Consider the following 9621-nt stretch of genomic DNA (forward strand, 5'->3'; position numbering starts at 1 on the left):
AAACTTAAACTAGAAGTAATTAAACAAATAATAGGCAAATACAAACATCAACCTTAATCATATTACACAAACATCCATATTAAAATTTAGGCAACCAACAAATTCATGATCAATTTAAAACAACCAAACGTCAACAATAATAATAAATAGTGCAAATATTTGATACAAATTTGGTAAAGGAAATGAAAAAATTAAATAAAAGATTTGAATTAATTTTAATGAAAGGTTTTTTAAGACACAAAGAAAATAAAAGATATAGTAAAATAAAAGTGAACAACTTGAGATTAATATATATATACATTTTAGTTTATATAAATAAAATTTAATAGAATTAATAGTATATGCCTAGTAAAAATATATAAAAGTTAAAAAGAATGAAATAACAAATTTAGAGGAATAAAGTCTTCTTTTATGCATAAAAAATAGAATAAAATAAAATCATTTGAAGATAGTAATACATCATTATATGTATGCGTATGCTAAAAGAAAAAGAAATCATGTTATATGCATGTATATAAAACATAAAGTATAAAAATAAAAAAATAAATATAAAAACAAAAGTAACAATAATTTCCAAAAAAGAAGAAAGAAAAAAATATAAGAAGGATTAAATCACAAACAGAATCAAATTAACAGGGCATAAATAAAACTAAGCTAAAGCGAGGGACCATGCTGCAACACGCGTAATATATGGGGGCCCGAATGGGAAATATCCCTCTCCCCAAAAACGCGGCGTTGCAGGCTGGGTCGGAATGAAACAAAAACGAAAATGTAGAACAAAATTAAAAAAAAAGGGATCGATTTAAACGAGCCATAAAAAAAAAGGGACCACCTGCACAAATCGCCCAATGGAGGCCAAAACGTGCGGATCCTTCCCCGGGTCGGGTCACTGCGTGGGTTGTTGGGGTTAATCGGCCAACACGACACCGTTTAAGGGCCACTAAAACAGGCCCTAAACGGTGCCATTTTATGCGCTATAAAAGGTCTCCTCATAACCCTAAAAACAGTCTGTTGAAGACAGACCTCAGCCTCTCCTCCTGCGCCATTTCGACTCGATGTCCTGGAGCTTTCAAACCTCGACTCAGCTTCGATGACTACGGAGAGAGCAAGAGTTCGGCTACCAGGTACGTTTCTCCCTTTTACTTTATTATTCCTCTTAACCAGCAACTGATAAACACGGAAATTAAAAAAAAAAAAGAAAGGAAAGAAAACCCCCAAAACTGATAACCAGCAAGATTAGAAAGGAAAACAACCCAGTAATCACCTTTCAAACATTTTCTTTTTTGATTTCTCTAAATACTTTTGTATACAATATGTGTGTTTTTTTGTTTGTTTTTTTTCTCCCCCCTTTTACAAAAAAAAATCTGCCCTTGTTTTATCGGCCGAGATTTAAAAAATGAAATCCCCCCCGAATCCCCTTTTTTACAATTTCTTATCTTTTTCTATTTTCTGATTTACTGGCGGTTTCAATTCCTTTTGCTTGCTTTCTCTGCCTTTTCTGTTTGTTTGTCCTTCTTGTAGGTATACAGAGGCCGTACGGTGACGTGGCGTGGCTCGGCGCAGCACATGGAGGCGTGGCAAGTAGCAGTGGCGCACGTGTGAAGGCGCGCGCAAGGGCAAAGGCTCGGCACGTGAGGACGAAGGCCTTGGTGGCTGCGGCGTGGCACGTACAGATGCTAACTGGCGTGTGTGGAGGCTGCTAGGGTTTCTGAATTCTGGTTTAGGCCAGGATATTGGGCTTAGGTTTAGGCTAATTTGGGTTAAAAACGGTTTGGGCCACATTAGGCTCATGTATTTGGACTGTTTTTATTGGACTTTTAATTTTATTTATTATTCATTTTTATTTATGCAGGCCCAGGCCAAAATTGGGTCTTACAATATGTTTTTATGTTTAGATAGTTTATATTAATTATAATTATATTATTATTGTAATCTAACATAATTTTTTTGTAGGTAAATTATGGGAAATTATTAGATATTTACCGTGTTTTGTTTCTGAAAATTGAAATAATTTATTGTATTTTTTGAAAAAAATTAAATGAATTCATTTTTTAATTGCAGATTTGTAGCAAATGGATTCTTTGATTAATAATAATCACATATCAAGTACTATTAATGAGATGGTAATAAAATTTTTATTTGATACTCATGTTATTTGTTGAATTAAATTATATTGTATTAACTATTTTGCTAATTTAATAATGTCAGGGTCCGTACCACGTATTGTGGGGCCGTGTTAATAGTGTAGGGTTTTTGCCAGAGGAACGCCTAATACCATACTTAAAGTTAGCCGGGTTCAGATTAGCGACATTGATCCGGACTTTGATCTGTGATACGACTTGATTTCCGCTTTAGTCGAGCGATGGCGTCCAGAGACCCACACATTTCATTTGTCGTGTGGGGAGTGTATCGTCACTCTAAAGGATGTTACACTACAGCTCGGGCTTCCCATCGACGGGAATGCGGTCACGAGCGTAAGTTCAATCTCTAGGCCGACTACCCTTTGCTATGAATTACTTGGACGCTTGCCAAGTGAGGGGAAATTTACCAGTTTCAGATTTTCATGGCTAAAGGCCAATTTTGAGCATTTTCTGAGTACTGCCAATGAATGGGAGGTGATGCAGGTTGTTCGAGCTTACAATATGCACCTTATAGGGGGTGTACTCATGCCGGATGCAAATGGTAGTACGGTCCACTTGATGTACTTACCCCTATTATCCAATTTGCATAACACTTGTTCATATAGTTGGGGGTCCGCAGTTTTACCCATGCTGTATCGCAAACTTGATCGGACTTGATGTACTTACCCCTATTATCCAATTTGCATAACACCTGCTCATATAGTTGGGGGTTCGCAGTTTTAGCCATGTTGTATCGCGAACTTTGTCGGACGACAGATCCTTCTGCGATGGACATAGGTGGATGCCTCATACTGCTGCAGTCATGGGCACTTTACCGGATACCATTCTTGGCATCCATTAGTCACAAATCATATATATTTCCACTCGTTAATAGGTGATGAATTTTTACTCGTTATAAGAATTAGTTGACTTTTTTTTCAGATTATATTATTCTAACAATTTGTTTTCGTAGATGGAGTACTAATCCGGGTATCAGGAGGTCATACACAGTTTCGATATACCGTCTAATTATTGAGAATCATGCTGGAGAGGGGGTAAGTTTTTCCAATATAAACTTAATTTTATTATTTTATCTCACTCGACCCGCGTTAATATAACAATGTTATTAACTATAAAGTTCATTTGGATGACGTATTCTGTTCCAAAAATTATGGTGGTTATTCCTTCATCTGCCCACGTCCACTCAAATCTATGGTGCATTAGCGCACCCGTTATCAATTTTCAAGTAGTGGAGTGGTATCATGGTGATCGAGTACTCCGGTAGTTCGGTTGCATACAGTATATCCCGACACTGCCAGTACGATTGGGGGAGATTCATAGGATGAGCAGGAGGGGGAGGTATGGAAATGATTAGGGAGAAGTGCATGAAGAATATATTACGATGTGGAACAACCGACTGGGGAGGGTACCTCAGATGGATCGTGCTTTGGATCTGCAGCCCTCGTTAGAGTACATATAGTGGTACTGTGAGATAGGGAAACCATTTTTGTTTGGTGGGCGGTCGATGGTAGTCCCTCCGCATATGACACGAATTGGGCAACCCTTTCTAGATCCGCATCATGCACCAGAGCCAGAGCCGGAGCCAGAGGCAGAGACGGAACTACATTTTGGGGATAGTTCTTATCATCCAGATTTGGGGGGAGATGACTATTTCCTGGGCTCGTCAGGCCACGGATATCATTCAGAGTTTGATATCTTCAGCCCACTACAACCTCAGTACTCCATTCATCCTAGCTCGTATCCACCTCAGTACTTCGCTCCTTCCAGCTCGTATCTACCTTAGTACTCCGCTCCTTTCGGCTCGTATCCACCTTAGTACTCTGCTCCTTCTGACCCGTATCCACCGCCATACTCCACTCCTCCCGGCTCAAGTTCATCGATGGCGTTTGAGACATATGATTTTTCATCTATGTTTTGCACACCCCTACATACAAATGACAAGAACGTTGATCACCGTAATCGGCCGCAACGTGAACGTCGAGCTTCACAAAAATATACCCCTAGAACCACACCATCAAACCATCAATTTTAGGGGGTTTTGTAATATAAATAACTTCATATTTAAGTAATGAATTTTTTTGGCATTTTATTTATCAATTTTTTTTTTTTTTGCAATTTAAATAGTCAACTTTATATTTATATAATGACTTTTTTTCCATCTTATTTATCAATTTTATGGAGTTTTTTTTTATTTTGCAATTTCAATAAATAAAATTTATACTAACTATGTAAGTCAAATTAGATTAACTGCAACAAATTGTAGACAAATTTGTGATTCAATCCTCTCAAAATGTAATGAACTACATCTCAATTTCTACCCGATTGAGACAATTGTCCAACATGGTAGTTTCGGAGCGGGCATTTACTTCGATTATGACCGGCTAATCTGCATACGCCATACAACTTCCTGCCAAATTTCTCCCTAATGTCCAGTTCGTTATAGATTTTAGATGATTGCGGACGAACTTTCGAGTTCCTACGCAACCCTTTGTCTGGGACAAGCTCGAAGGTCATCGGAGGTACCTCCCAAGTAGATAGGTCAGGAAGCACGGGGAACTCATTCTCCCATACACGCAACGTGTGTTCGAGGGTGTACACTTCATCGATAAATTATTCTACATTGAGCGAGACTTTAGCACAAGCTGTCATGACATGTGCACATGGATAATGAGTGTTTGAAACCTCTTGCAGTCGCACCGTCTGTTTCGAAGATCAACTCCATAGGACCTAGGTGGTATACCGGGTCAACGACCGATGGTCTCTGTAACTCGAAATGTTTTATTACATCGTGAATATACTTCTACTATCATCGACCTTGCCATCCGACGGTTTGCAGCCATTGCATCCCTAACATCTTTGACAAACACGTGTCCCGCCTCCATCTGGTTGACTTGTTGCTGACCTATTCTTGGCATCAAGGTAGCCAACCTATAGAATGTAGCCGAGAAGAAAGATGAAATTGGAAGATGTCGTGTGTTTAACAACACAACGTTGACCCCCTCCACCAAGTTTGTGGTTATTTGACCATAATGAAAGCCCTCGTCAAAACTTTGAGCCCATTGCCACGGCTCCATGGTACCCAACCACTATCAGAAAGATGTGTTCGTTTGACCCTCTATGTCACTTTCAAGTCAGGCCATTCTTCGGTGAAAAATGTGTGGCCCTAGCTCGTACACTGCATATGTATTAAGAAAATATAAGTTACAATATTGCTCTAAAACATTAAAACTTATATTGAAATGATAAGGTAATTCTTTACCCATTCTCACAACTTGTGTCTTCCAGTTTGCATTCTTATAATCTCGCTGGAAGTTACCTGCGATGTGCCGGATGCAGTAAATGGATCTCCATGGCACACCAGAATGCCTAATGGCTGCAATTAATCATTTCCCTCTATCAGAGATGATGCAAATATTATCGTTGCTAATAACATACCTCCACAGGTTGGTAAGGAAGAATTCTCACGATTCTATGTTCTCCTTATCGATGATGGCAAATACTATAGGGAGCACGTTCTTGTTGCAGTCTTGAGCAACCGCAAGAAGTAGGATCTGTGTGTATTTTCCATATAGCCAGGTTCCATCTACTTGCACAAACGGTTTGAAGTGGGGAAATACGCGCACACATGGATCAAATGTCCAGAACATCTGATGGAAAATTCTTTTTCTCGATTGTAGTTGGTCATCCAGCCCGTAATAAGATCATGTCTACAACTCAATGACAGTCCTCGGCACGTGTTCCCTCATAGTGGCTATCCATCCCTGTAACTCATTGTACGATGCATCAAAATCTCCGTACAATTAATTCATTGCCATTTGTTTAGCTATCCATGCCTTCTGGTATGATACTCGGTACTGGAATCGTGCTTGCATTTCGGTAATCAGTACCAAAACTTTAATGGTCGGCATGTCTTTCACCATTGGCATGATGCACGTACAGATAGTTTTAGAGTCAAGTTTTCGATGATCTTCTGTTATAAGTGTTGAAATGCATGTGTGAGGCTTGACAAATTTTTGTATCTCCCACATCTGCGACTTCTGGATAAATGCAGCTCGTATCCGCCAATTGCAGCCTTCTGCCGACCTCCAACACTCTCCAATATATAATGTTAGTTTAGACACGACGACTTTGTAGTCTACTGATATATTCATGCTATGCCGCTTAATGGCAAATACGCATTCTTCCTTACTTTCGAATCTCTGGCCCACGGACAACTCCTTAGGATCAGAATATACGGCCATCCAGTGAGCAGGTAGTATTTTAGGGTACTCTGGAAACTCGACTGCCCGCGTTGCATCGGGGTCTATCCGAGACATGTGTGCCCCAGGATTATTGCGTATCACAATACGATAAATTTGGTTTCTAACTGAAGACGCATTAACGTTTCCATCCTTATTCACGCCTTCGTTGTCAATATCATCCGGGACCTTGTCCACGTTGGGATCACTCTCACTATCGACTTCGTGATCAGCAGGATCACTACTATAGTATACATCATCACCAACCACATCAGTCTTGGGTGCAGCATTAAGATCAATATCGATCCCATGTATAGCTGATTAACTATCAACATACGATATCGAAACCACCATACACGGCTCTTGAACTCCATCTTCTTCACCTAATGAGTGGGATCTTCAGTTGCCTCCACACCAGCTAACTCAGCAAATAACTAAATCGGTGCATTTTGGTTGCTCCGAGTCCCACAATAAAGAGCGACCATTGTCTCCACGTCTTCATCGTCTACTAGTTCCATTTCGGTAAATTTTATTGGATCTGTCGAAACTGGAAACTTATAGAAAAGTTTTGATATCCTTCTCCCACAACGTTTATAAATTTATTCACTAATTTTTTTCCTTCATATCATCAAACGAGATATTTCTATTAAATCTCATTGCTACTTGTTTGCGACATTCAAATATACATCCCACGGTTGTTGTCAAAATTTCTCCATCGAAATAAGCGCATACAAAAAACTGATTCTCCATCTTCAATACTAGATTTGTTAAAAAAATTTCAAAACTCTTAAAACAGTTTCGAAATGCAAAAAAATTACATAAAATTTTTCATTCAGAAGCTAACAAAGTTAATAACCTAAAAAAATAACTTTCAAATAATAAAATTACTAACAAGACTCTACATTCTATTTAAAAAGAAATAAACTAAAATACCTTAACCTGCTTCTTGTTTTCCTTTCTTTTTTTCTTCTCCCTATCTTCTTATTTTCGTTCTGCTAAAATTTGTGTCTGTTCCTCTGCTAAATTTTATGTCTGTGCTCATTTGATTTTCGGGGTTATATACTGATCCGGGAAAAAAATTAATAATATTTTATTAAACGAGAAAAAAATAAAATATTTTAATATAAAAAATTGATTCGCGCCTGTCAGATAGGCGCGATTAAAAAAAAACGTACCATTTCAGTAATTAATCTAGCTGACAACCTATTTAAGTATTTAAAATTTTTTTAATATATTTGGGTAAAAAAACTCAACTTTTGACCGACAAATCAAACTTTCAAACCTCCATTCTTATATGTGTCAAGGTCTATTTTATTATTCTATTTCTTTCTTTCCTATTAATTTTTCATTAGAAGGGAAACCAAATCCTTATATTCCCTTTAATTCTTTTTATTAGTTCAAAATTGAAAAATTTTCAACAATCTCATATGATATTCAAAGGTATTTTTATACTCATACTTTCTTCCATAAATACTAAATAGAGACAAACTCTCACTAATTTTCTCAAACTCATAAAGCTTCTTCCATTAAAGAAATAACATAAGAAAATTTATATTTAAAGTTCTGTTTTATATATAAAAGATTTAAATGCTTACTTTGGCATCAAGTTATACATGTTTTTTCACTTTAGTATTTAAATTTTTAGTCTCATTTTAATACTTAAATTATCCTCTGTTATTCTATTCAGTTCATTTTTTAATCACATTAAAAAATCTGTTGACATGTTACACTAATCCAAATGTGCCACATGACACATCCTACTAAATTAGAATGTGCCATGTAACATTAAATTGATTAAAATTAAAATTAAAATTTTAAAGGTAAATTCAAAAGTAGAAAAAATATTTAAAATTAAATATTTTTAAAAATACATTGATTTTGACGGGTTGTGACCTGATAGAAGTTGACCATTGTTTTTAAATTTTAAATGTTTTCATAATTTTTTAAATATTTGTTTTCAATTTTTAAAAATATTAAAATATTGTTTTTTAATTTTCCAAATTTTAATTTAAGCTTTTCCAATTTTAGACATTATGTCTTTTGTTAAGTTAAACTCCTTTTTTCCTATATTTTTGAATTTTTATTCATTGTTTTGAATTTTTAAATTTTTGAAATTTTAAAAAATTAAAATTTAGTACAACTTTTCTTTGAAAATTTTGTTTTACATTTTTTAAAAATTTAAATACTATTTTAATTTTATAAACTTTTCAATTTTATATATTCTTATGACTTTTAAATTTTAAAATTATATATTTTATATTTTTAAAAATATTTTTTTATGTTTTAAAAATATTTGAATTATTTATATATTGTATATGATTTTTTTACATTTTCTAATCATTATAATATAGATAATATTAAAACAAATAAAAGAAGACTGACGTGGTGCATTCTAATAGCTCCACGTGTTAGTCTAATTTTTTTTTAATGTCATGGGCTAATTTGGGTAAAAGAAGATAGCTTGAGTATCAAAGTGAGATGAAAAAAAGTTTAGTGATCTATTATAATTTGATATGTCAAATTAGGCTTTCCATAACATTTGATGAGCTTATTCTCGAGCAATTTGAAGGTATTTTCAGTGTTTTTACTTAGTTTTAGTTCTTTTCTTTAATAATTGAATTAGTGTGTTTTATGCTACTTTTGAGACCCAAATTGGCCAAATACACCATAGAGACCCTAATGGTTGATTGAGTGTTGTAAGGAGTCAACGGTGGCTCAGACGTGAACGAAAACATCACTTAGAAGGGGGTATCGCGTTAGTGAAGCATGGAAGTCGTGATACCCCTGACAGTGTTGAAACGAAGAGGATTGAGGCCATCTAAATGGTATCATGATACCCAACCAACTAAGGCTCCCTAATTTCAAGATTGACATGGATATCACGATACTAGACCATGGGTATTGTAATACCTCTAACGAGAGGAGACAAAAATGACTCCAGGGGTAGTCTTTCTCCAGCTCCAACACCAATAAAAAATACAAGTAGAGGGGCATTTTGGTCACAAAAGTTGGGTTGTAATCAAATTAAAAGCCACTTTTAGCTGAGAACTAAAAGGAGTCTACTTTTTAGTTTAGTTTTTATCATTTTTTTAGGGTAGTTGTAGTTGCCTTCTTCATTTTTAGGGTTTTAGATATAACATTAGGGTGTTAGCTGTTAGTTAGTTAGTTTTACTGTAGTTAGGTCTTATTTATCTTTAAGTACTTTAACTTTACATTGTATTTTCATTTTCATCCAAAGCTTT

This window comes from Gossypium raimondii, chromosome 13 (genome assembly GCF_025698545.1).
Source record: "Gossypium raimondii isolate GPD5lz chromosome 13, ASM2569854v1, whole genome shotgun sequence".
In the NCBI taxonomy this organism is placed as follows: domain Eukaryota; kingdom Viridiplantae; phylum Streptophyta; class Magnoliopsida; order Malvales; family Malvaceae; genus Gossypium; species Gossypium raimondii.